Genomic DNA, 10,556 nt, shown 5'->3' with positions numbered 1-10,556 from the left:
AGGAATGCGCCTGCACGCCTTTAACACAACATCAAAGCCTGAGATGTTACGAAAAGGGTTACATTAAAAAAAAAAGACACAATATAGCTATTTTTAATGATAATTAGCCCCACAATCCTAGATATATGCACATGCGAGCGTGCACGTACACACATAAATAGATTCATTAAATAGTCTCTTTTTGCAGAGCAAAGCTTTTTGTTGTTGTTGTTGTTCTATTATCTGAGAGATCTGGGTTGGTTTTTGGTTTGTTTTGGTTTAAGGTTTTTCTTTCTGTTGTAAAATACAAAGTATTGTGAAAAATTTTCCCAATATCTTTGTGCTGCATGTTACGTTGCATTTCTCAAAGGAAAAAAAAGAAAAAACAACCTGAGAGCAGGCTAAGTTTTGAGATCCTGATTCTGCTCTTATTGTAGCTAATAGCAAAATGCCCATAAACTGTCTCAGCACTCGGAGAATTTTTATTTATTTATTTAGACTTCTCACATATCTTTAAATGATAATTTGTCAGACAAAACAGCAAAAGTGAATATGAGCAGTGACAGAGATTCAGTCTACATTTCTTTTCAAACCTTAGAGAATCCTGAATAACATCCGTTTTCTTAAAGGCTCTTTAAATTATTAGAAAATGTGAAAATATCTGCTGCGAAATCTCACCGAATTGAAGCTTACTTTTAAATACTGCAGACTGGGTTGCTTCTAAAATATGTATTCCGAACTTTTTTTTTTGGCCCCTTGAGATCAAGCAATTATGTGGAATTAGAAAAAATCATATTATTCACTTACTTATTAGTAGTCTAAGCACAAACTGTATTGTCAGTTTTCTGCCTTTGGCTTTCTGTGCCCTTAATGTTCACACAAGTATCGTAGCCAGAATTATCGGCAGCTAGAGCCAAAATTGCTTTAAAAAGGCATGAGAACTGGTAATGACACATTGTTAGCAGTTAACAGGTGGTCGTTTCATTGTCCAGTTTGACTGCAGAGCACACAGAAGATATGTGCAATATCTGCAAATGTGTTTATAAAGTTCGTAGAAAGTTTAGCAATTTTATAATTTTATAGTGCTCTTATGTTATTGACTACTGTCAATGCCAGATCCAAACAAAAGGGGGGAGGTTTAAAGATGGTTTAAAACTCTTCACATTTTACACATGAGACTGGCAACTGATGTTGCCCCATAATCTTTAATGAAATATTCAGACATTTCAGACTTGTTTCTATTTACCTTCTCTACATTTTAAGGGCTGCAAAAAAATCCAGTTTTAGCTTTGGTACTGCTGTGTCATTGGTGGGTTTTAGCAGCACAAATATATAAAGGACAGGTGTATTCTAAGCAATCTACTTCAGTAATTTACTCTCAAATTTAAAACTGGGGAGACTGTCCCTAGAGACTTAGTAGCAGAAATTTGGTTTTTATGTTTAATCCTAATTGCTTTTGCTTGCACTACAAGAACGAATGGTAATTCTCAGTTATGCTTTTTGAGCTGTAGACACTGCTTTCATTGAAAATTGGGCTCAAACTGCCAGGCTCAATTCCCAAAGCTCACAGCAGTGTCTGCCTACTTGGTCACATAACTTTTCAGTGGCTTCTCATCCAGCTTGGACTCAACTCATGTTCTAACTGAAGTTTTCTTGAGCTGAGAAGAAACCAAGGATGGCCTTGGGGAACACCACCAAAATATGTAAAACTGTGATCCTGCTCTTGAATACACTGATTCAATTTTTGCCACTAATGCTGGGTCAGAAGCAACATGTTTTCCACCCTAGAAACCTCCTCCGTTAGAAGATCTATGCATTTGATGCAAGGAAACTGCCTTGCAGCACCACTCCTTTTTATGCAAATAAGCGTTGCTCTAAACCGATAATTTTTGAAATTAGTGGCAGACTTCATAATTTCCAAGTAATTTAGTTATCATTCAGAGTGTAGGTTTTCAGGTTTTTTTTCTCTTAGGGATGCCAAAAAACACTCCTAATTAGTACCAATTATAATTGGGTGTGCTGGTAGGTGGTCTGCCACGTTAATTTTATACCACATGAAACAAGGCACCTGGCTTAGACTGAAAGTAGAGATGCTGTCACAATGCATGGGATATCTGTGAGCTGCAACATTCCCAGAAATCGTTCAGCTGTCCAAAAACCAAGAGATCTTACTGCGTGTGTGGACCACAGGAGATGTCAGGACATTCAGGTTGTGGACAACAAAACCAAGCCCATGCTCTCTGCTTAAGCTCAGCCTGGCTTTTGCTGCCCACATTTGCTTTTTCATTCACATTTTGGCCGTCATCTGGGAATACTGTCACTCAGGAATGACCTCCTGTGGAAGAGCCCAGGCTGGAGTCACTATTGATTGTTGGAGGGGATCAATTCCCCTTCTACTCCCCCATTTCCAGATGGAAACAAACGGCTTTGCAGTAGGAAGAGTGCCCTTTGGCTACCGTATCAATCTGAGGGCTGCTCTTGTCAAAATGCACAATCACAAGCTTGATAATGCAATCCATTCCCCAAGCACAATATTTCCAACCTGTTCTCCATCATTTCCTTATGGCGTCACATTTACTCAGTTCATCACTTTCTTATTAATATTTTAGATTTCCTTGAAAGTGATGGAATTCTATTTTTATTACAAAAGCAACAAGAATAAATACTAATTGTTGTCAGTTATTTCCTTATGTAGTGGGAACAATAATTTGTTCCTCAGCTTTAGGTTGCCAAAGCAAAATAATTAAATATTTTAGACATTTAAAAAATCTGTGATATTAGATAAATGCAATTTGATCTCCTTATTTGCCACATAAAAGCTGGAACTGCCTGAATTGATAAGATTGAATTGCATTATTTTTATTGTTTCTACTTGCATATTTTTCTTATCTTCAAGAACACTTTACTTACAATCCAGTGGTTAGTCATGCAGCCCTGCAACAGATCCTGAAAAACTCCTCTATGTTTGAATTGCCACAACTAGAGCATCAAGATTTAAAGATAATAAATTAAAAATTATAATATATATATAAAAATGTGGAAAGTCTTGATGAGCTATGGAATGTTATTGCTATTCATGATCACTTTAGTATCTCAATCAGAGTAGTCAAGGATCCAAGGCGTCATTGTGCCAGACACAATGTGACACCAAAGTAAGATAATTCCAGCTCTCAGCCTGAATAAGGACAAGTTGCAACAGGTGGAAAAAGTGGATAAAAGCAGGGGGTGGAAGGAAAAGTTGACAGCAAAGCCAACATGTCATGCATATTAAACAGCAGGCTTGGGATTCTTTTCCACTCTTCGTTAGGATCGGGATCTTAGCCCCAGAACCATGGCCACTGGCCAACTCAAATAATGATATTTTCCTTACCTAAATTCCAGTTGTGCTTTCAACACAGCATGATGGGTTGTTCCAGTCCCAAAGGGCAATACATCGCTCTGGGATGCCACAGCCCTCGCACGTTTCCCCAGGGAATGGCCACGAGTTAGTGTCTGGGAATATGCCTCCTAGTGTCTTCTTAATCAAGATAAAAATAATAACCTCTGGATCATATTTGTGATTTGCTGCAAAGTCACCTTGGGCTCTGAGATCTGCTTGGGTTTCTGAAAAGGTAGCATTTAAGGCAAGCACCCCAACCTAAGTATTTAGTCGAGGACTGTGTGTTTGCTTAAAATTGCTCAAAGCTTCTTTGCTCATTTCACTCACTTTGCCTTACCTCGGAAGGCTGAATTTTGAAACCCAAAGCCTGGCATGTAATTCCATAGCAATTACTCAAACATCCAGAAGTGTCTCTGAATGCAGACCGTACGTTTTGGGGGCAGGAGACGTGGGGAAGTACAGCGGTAGAAACCCCTCTTGATGTCTCTGTGGATGTGATGGAAGAGAAGGAGAATTCAGTGGAGCTTTAACCCTTTCTGGCTCCACGTGGTGCTTGCTCCTTCCCTGGCTAAAGCTTCTGCTGAGGACTTGCTCGAGGCTTTAGCACACGACTGGGTATTTCTGTGGCGAACGCTGCCTTACTGAGGCTATTGTTTCTCTGCAGAGGGAAGGGATGGTTACCAGGGCACAAACACACGTCTTTGCATGGCTTCAGCTGTGTAATAGCAGGAGGAAAAGAAAGCCAGAAACTTATTTTGTTCAGAGATCCTAGAAAAAGGCCACCTAATGACAGGCAGGGCTGAGAGAGGAGTCTGTGTGATCTTTTTCTCCCCCCTTCTCACACATGAAGAAGCTGGCAGGTTGGGAGACAACATCTTGGGATGTGGTGTGAGGTTTTACTGGCTCACCCAAACATGTCAAGAGCTGGATTCAGCTGGTTTCTGGGTCCTTCACCCACGTAGGGTTACTTCTGTGATAATGGGGCTAACTAAAGCAGCAAAAGTGGAAAATTACTCCATTTCTTTGTTAGCCCTGATGAGATCTGAATTCTTTCCCCTTCCTAGCCCATTTATTTCAGTTAGATGTGAAGTTCAAAGCCAAATGGATGCTATTTAGGGAGTAGTATTATGTTACAATGTTAGCATTATGTATCGGTCAGTTTTACCACTTTTAATAAAACCAAGTATAAAGCAGTAATGTGTTAGTGCAGCATTAGCAATGACAACAATTAAAACAGGCAGCAAAATGAAAACTACATGCACATATGCAATTTCCTATTGCACTCTTAATTTTGTCATCTGCAGTTTGTATGTTTGTGGAACTTATTTTTATTACATCAACAGGAATGCAGTCAGCTTCCGACACTGAAAAAAAGCCCACAAAACCCAAAATGCAACATGCTCTTTATGGAAGGTGACAACGTTCATTTGTCCTATAGGGACTAGACTTATTTTTTGACATATTTTTACTCTCATGTTGCTCTGCAACATTTACTATAGGCATAACCTTCTCTTAAAGCTTAGGAAAACACAGATTCAGCAACAAACAAGTAGTAATATTGGCATTTTGGAAAAAAAATATGCCAAATTCAGACACAAGTTGTGTCACTTCGGCTGATAATAGGAGATTATGTTGCACCCAAAATCACAACTGGATGTGACTAGTTCTCAAAAGAGAAAAAAAAAAAAAAAGGATTTTTCCTGAATTTGAATATCCTGTTTCCATCAATTATAATATAATGTTTCCTTAATTCTTTATTTTATTTCTACTTCACTTTCCAAAATCCTTCCAGAGTTTACTATTTGGGTTGAAACAGCATATTTTTAAATTGGGCATAACCAACTTCCATATAAACATTTGGCAGGGAAATCAGTGCATGTTCACTTAATTCATTTTTATTGAACCAAGTCCAGATTTTTAGTCAGGAAAAAGTTAGATATTAATCATATCTGAGCAGGATCATTAAATTTTCCTTTACCTACTAGAACAGCAGGGTCATTATAGAACCATGAGAAGTTAGCTCACTTATTAATCTTTACAATTACATAAAAGTGATCATTTTTATAGTACTTAAGAGTAGCTCTTACCCATTATGTGAAGAGTATGTGGGAATACTACAATATAATATAATGTATTATTATAGATGTGACCTGTGACTCGTTGTTCTGTTCGCTGACACATAACCCTCTGCAAAAGTTATCTGTTTGAGCTCAGATAATCTTTAATTGTTTTCATTTTCCTTGTGCTCATTTATGAGGCATACTAGTAAATAGAGAGCTAGTCACTGAGTTATTAATTACCTCATTATTACTTAATTATCACTATTGCATACCTCATTTTTATGGAGAATTATATCATAAAAGAAGGTATTTTATGCTGCCCACCACAGTTAAGTATGAATGACAGTGATAGCTAATGTAAGATTGAGTCCGCTAAAGAAAATCAATCAGAAATCCTCACTATAGATTACTATCCAGTTTCTTCTGCCTTTTCTAGCAAATGCTTCTCATCTTTGACTTTGAAACCCAACAGTTTAAACCGGGTTCTTGTTTCAGTGGACTAATCCCCTTTCATAAATCATGTTCAAGTGCTGAAATAATTTGCACATCGTTTAAAGAGTATTTGCTTTGAAACATTCACCTCGAGCCCTTTTGTATATCCTTTCTCTCTAAAGATTTGTAGTATTTGTTTTGTTCTCTGAGGTATAAAAGACCTGGGTAAACTTTATTCCTGTTGTTTCAAGATTAGTGAAATAAAATGCATGTTTATTCAACTGGGACTGAAAGGAGCTTTAGTAAAGACGATCATACATATGACCCATGGGAATGTTATAATACAAAATGTCTGCCTTAAAATCTCTTTAGGTTTGTTCAAAACACCATTGAAGGACTTAAGTTTAAGGGAAAAAAAAAAAGCAGGGTTGCACATCCATATTTCTTCTTTGTTTCAAACAAGAGAGAGACACCATATATTTTCTTAACAAAATAAACTCCTACGTGTGCGCCCAAGATAAATTTGATATGGAGGCAAGTAGAGACTGTATAGTCATGATTAAGTTTTTTTCTACTGAACTACACATTCTGACACAGTGTTTAAGAAAACTACATTTTGAAAAAATGCATGGCAGTTCTTTCAAACACATGCTTGCTTCAGAAAAAGCAATCACAAAGAAATCATGAGCTTTTTAGGTATTATTGGACTGAAGCAGTTGTGCCCCTTCCATTTGCTAAAAGTGAGGTTGACTCCTCTGATGAGGAAAATATATTTTCTCTGACTCTATCACTTTTAAGCCTAACTATCCAACAAGTCTTGTACTGGTTTGGTGCAGTTTCTTAATTCCTTACTAAGTAGATATTTATTCTTTTTTTTTTTTAAAGTAAACCCAAAGTTTTATGTATATTGTGCAAAATGTCATGTTTTTTATATAGTTTAAAGCAACAGACGATGCAGACGGTTACATCTGCTTGACCCTCTATCACCTGCATCATCAGTATCGCTTCACTTTTGTTCATCTCTGCTTTTTGCCTCCTCAGAGAGAGAATGTAGGCTGACAACCGACAACACCTAAATAGATGCCAGCATTTTCACTGCAATGGGAAATATTTCAGACCACTGCCTTGGGAGAGAGGTCAGAATTAGAGCAAGGAAGGAGGACTTGCTGAGCTTTGTTCTTTGGGAAGGCATGGCCAGACCAGCTTCCTGTCACTCCTGTGAGCCTAATTCTGAAGCCTTTCGTGGTAATTATTGAAATGATTACCCCAACTGCAAGTTTGTCACCAGAAAGAATGATTCTCACACTGCACTGTAGGCTGAGGTTTCACTGCTATTTTACAATGAATCCAGATGTAATCCTCCTGATACTTTGCGAGGAAAGTGACAGAAATAAGGAGATTTTAGTCTGAATTCACCTCAGTTAAGGAGACCATAAATCAGGCTCTAGATAGAAATACCTACTGCCTAGATTCACCTTTTTTCCCCATAGTGAAATCATTTAAATGTTTGTTCCTTCCAGGTTGTATCATGTATTTAATTTAAATTATGATCTTCAATCCCAAATATTTAAAGACCAGCTGAGTGGATGAAAATAAATAGTGCTGTCTCCTGAACAGGGCTTTAAAAAGGGGATGTTCTTTGTAGGGTCTCCTATTTTGTCAACCAGGTGTCTGCTGGCATGTAAAATAAATAGATCATGCCTCTGAAAGCCAGAGTGGAATATCACTGAAGGGTTAAATGCTGTATTATTTCTCAATTAAGTAGAAGGTTCCAACTAGCTGGCTTTAAATATTGATGCTGAAGAGAACACTCTGACATATGAGTAGCTCCCCTCACCACCAAGGATATTTGGCTTCATTTAATTAATTCCATTGGCCATTGTCTTAACTGTGCCCAGGATTCACCCAAGAGGAATTCACTTGTGCTACTGTTATTGAAAAGTGTAACATAGCATTATCTGCCTCAGACAGACTTTTTGTAACATTGAATCAATTCCCCAGTTCTTGAAAACAACTACCTCATTTGATTCCTTTCATAATTAATGAAATGCAGCAGTAAAGCTTTTACCCCTCAGCTCAGGCTGGAAGAATGTTCCAAAACTTGAGTTTTTCAAGCTGAAAGCACTCTAATTTTCAGCCTAAATGGACTTGTGGTGTGAATGTGTTCTCGTGTCAGTGTTTAGCTAGCTCCTTTATTTCATCAGTTCTTTTTCTGCCTCAGGTGTACCACCCCAAATAGAGATACAGACAGCCTTGGTTTTGCTTCTCCTGCTTGGTTTGGTAGGCTAAGCCAGCCAAGACTGGTAGTTATCTTCCCTATGATAGGCTGCTGCTCTTTTTCCTGATCATCTCAAATCGCCCTTTCTGAATCTGCCCCAGTTTCAGTCCCTATTTCTTTCACATGGTTATTTGAGGCAAGGTCTTCCCAAGCCGGATGAAGTGCAGTTCACTCTTCCATAATGAAACGGCTCACCTGAGATGCTCTAGGGACAGTGTTTACCTGTCCAGGGCCACTTTTTTTAAAGATAAAAAGTAAATAACCGGAGCATGTAGATCCTGCTGTCCTTTAATCATTTGCAACTAAACGCCTTTTCCATTAAAACCAGAGAGTAAACTTGCCTTAAACCTTTTTATAGCATATAAAATACGTGCCTACATGTGATAATTTTTTTGTAATTAATTTTAAGGTGTTTAATATATATATAAAAAGTAACATTCATGCAAACTAAGAAAATATTTTCAAGCAGCACATTTAAAATAAATGAAATTGAAAATTTAGAATACTCTAGCGCTAATACATTTAAAAATAACAGCCTTGGAGAATAAAGGGTTATCATGAAATTGCCACAAAACTCGTGAAGATAGTTTGTCCAGGACACAGAAATGGTTTAGAAATCATGCAGGTATTGAAGCCCCACTAGACAAAGTAAGCCTGTGGATGTAAAGCTTTGTATTTCATATATGGTACAATCACATAGTGACAGTACATTTTATCATCACTTTTGCTGAAGGCCACACCCCAGCTCAAGGACCCAAAGCCTAAGGGGAAGGTGGCCAGATACAGGCAGGTCAGAAAAGAAGAGCATCCAAATTCAGATTGGCTCATCTGTCATTTAGCGGGCTCTGAGGTTAAAAAAAATATAAGTCAGAGCAAGTTAACCTTTAACTTGGGGGGTACCTATAACAAAAGACTTCATTCAAGGTGCAGGAATGTGTGTCTTGAGTCCACATGGCTCTATGCTTGCTCTCTCTAGGACAGACTTAGAGAAAGCTTTTCCTCAGCTCTTCTCTGGTCACCTTGTGGTGCCTGGTAGTGTTAATATGTGTGTCCGATGTAAGCTGATGGTTATACGCACCCCACTGGCCTAATGCTTGTAAAACATTTGGTGATACGTAGACATGTAGTATTATGCTTTAATGTAAAATATCTTCTGGGATAAGATTTGAAAGGCAAAGTAAAGTCAAGGTAAAGAAACCCGGTGTTGTCTTCTCCACAACAACTTTTGAGAGGAGTCTCTGGAGAGAGATGATCTCAAGATCACTCTTTGTCTTCTATCTGATCTCTAGGTACATTCACTTAAATCAAGATCTTTGTCTTATTGCTATGGTTTCCACAAAGAACTTCTGTTCCTGCCAAGAAAAAGGAAGCTTTGTATGTATTTTTTGTATGTGTGAAAATATATAGAGAGTATCTTTCTTGTCTATGTAAAATGAAAGATGATTATTTTAGGGTGCTAATTCTCCTACCTTCATTTCTTCCTGTGAAAGTATTTCAGTTGATACATTTGAATGAAAAATAAAAGTTAAAAATTAATGCCGAAATAATGAAAAGAGTGTAATACCTAAATTATTATGCCATATTATTTGAAGATTATCCAATATGATGGATCAAGAGTAGTACTGATATTAAATCAAAGTTACAAACAGTAGGATACTTCGTTAATTGTTGCAACTTTGCTCTTAGTGTAAGTTATACATTAGTAATTTCTGAATAGAAAGTTTAAGTCTTGCTCAGAAATCTTTTGCTAGGTTTCAGATTTGAGGCATAGTTTGGTAGTTTGAATTTGGGGTTCAGTTATGAGAAAAGTAATTTTTCTTGTTTATTGCCCAAACGGCTTGATGGACGGAGAGGAAAGGAAAAGTGAGGAACAGGCTTAAGCAGAGAGAAGTCAAGAAGGTAGCATAGGGAAAGGGAAAGAATGTGAAAGTATCCTGAAGCACCACTGGTTTGCTGCATCACTTGTCTGAATTTTTCTTTCCCTTGGGGTACTGTAGCAGATATTGCCTGCTGAATGAGCAAGTGTCAGGCAAGTACACTTTTTTAAAAGCCATTGGTAATTGGTGAATGTGAAGAATGAGAGGATTCTTTTGAGTCGTACTTTCTGTTAATAATAACCCACAACAAAAATGTGGTTTTTTGAAAACACTTATTTCATGGACTTTAGTTCAGAAAACTAAGTAGAATTCACCTTTTTTAAATGGTTGTTTACTTGGAATTCTTATGTAGCTGTCCCTGCTCAAGTTTCAGGTCATTCATAACATTAAAGCCTCCTAATTTTGTGACAAAATATTCATAATATCTTTAAAATACTCATCTAGATAATGGTCACCAGGATCTAGACAGCAAGACTTCAAAAGGCAGATTCCTCTGATCTCCAGTTTCCTTCTTCTATCTAAGCTTGGAAGGTTTCAACTATCAAGCATAG

General features: G+C 37.5%; 1 protein-coding gene across 1 annotated transcript in view; it reads left to right on the top strand.

The window, feature by feature from the left end:
- LOC104276249 (rho GTPase-activating protein 15) overlaps positions 1 to 10,556 on the top strand; it is a gene marked incomplete at both ends in the record, with an annotated part of 99,799 nt that overhangs the window by 2,872 nt on the left and 86,371 nt on the right. The gene's annotated exons all lie outside the window — the stretch shown is intronic.

The sequence above is a fragment of the Apaloderma vittatum genome, unplaced genomic scaffold (genome assembly GCF_000703405.1).
Source record: "Apaloderma vittatum isolate BGI_N311 unplaced genomic scaffold, ASM70340v1 scaffold40050, whole genome shotgun sequence".
Taxonomy (NCBI): domain Eukaryota; kingdom Metazoa; phylum Chordata; class Aves; order Trogoniformes; family Trogonidae; genus Apaloderma; species Apaloderma vittatum.
Note: the sequence above shows the minus strand (reverse complement) of the source record. Positions and strands in the feature narration are given on the sequence as shown.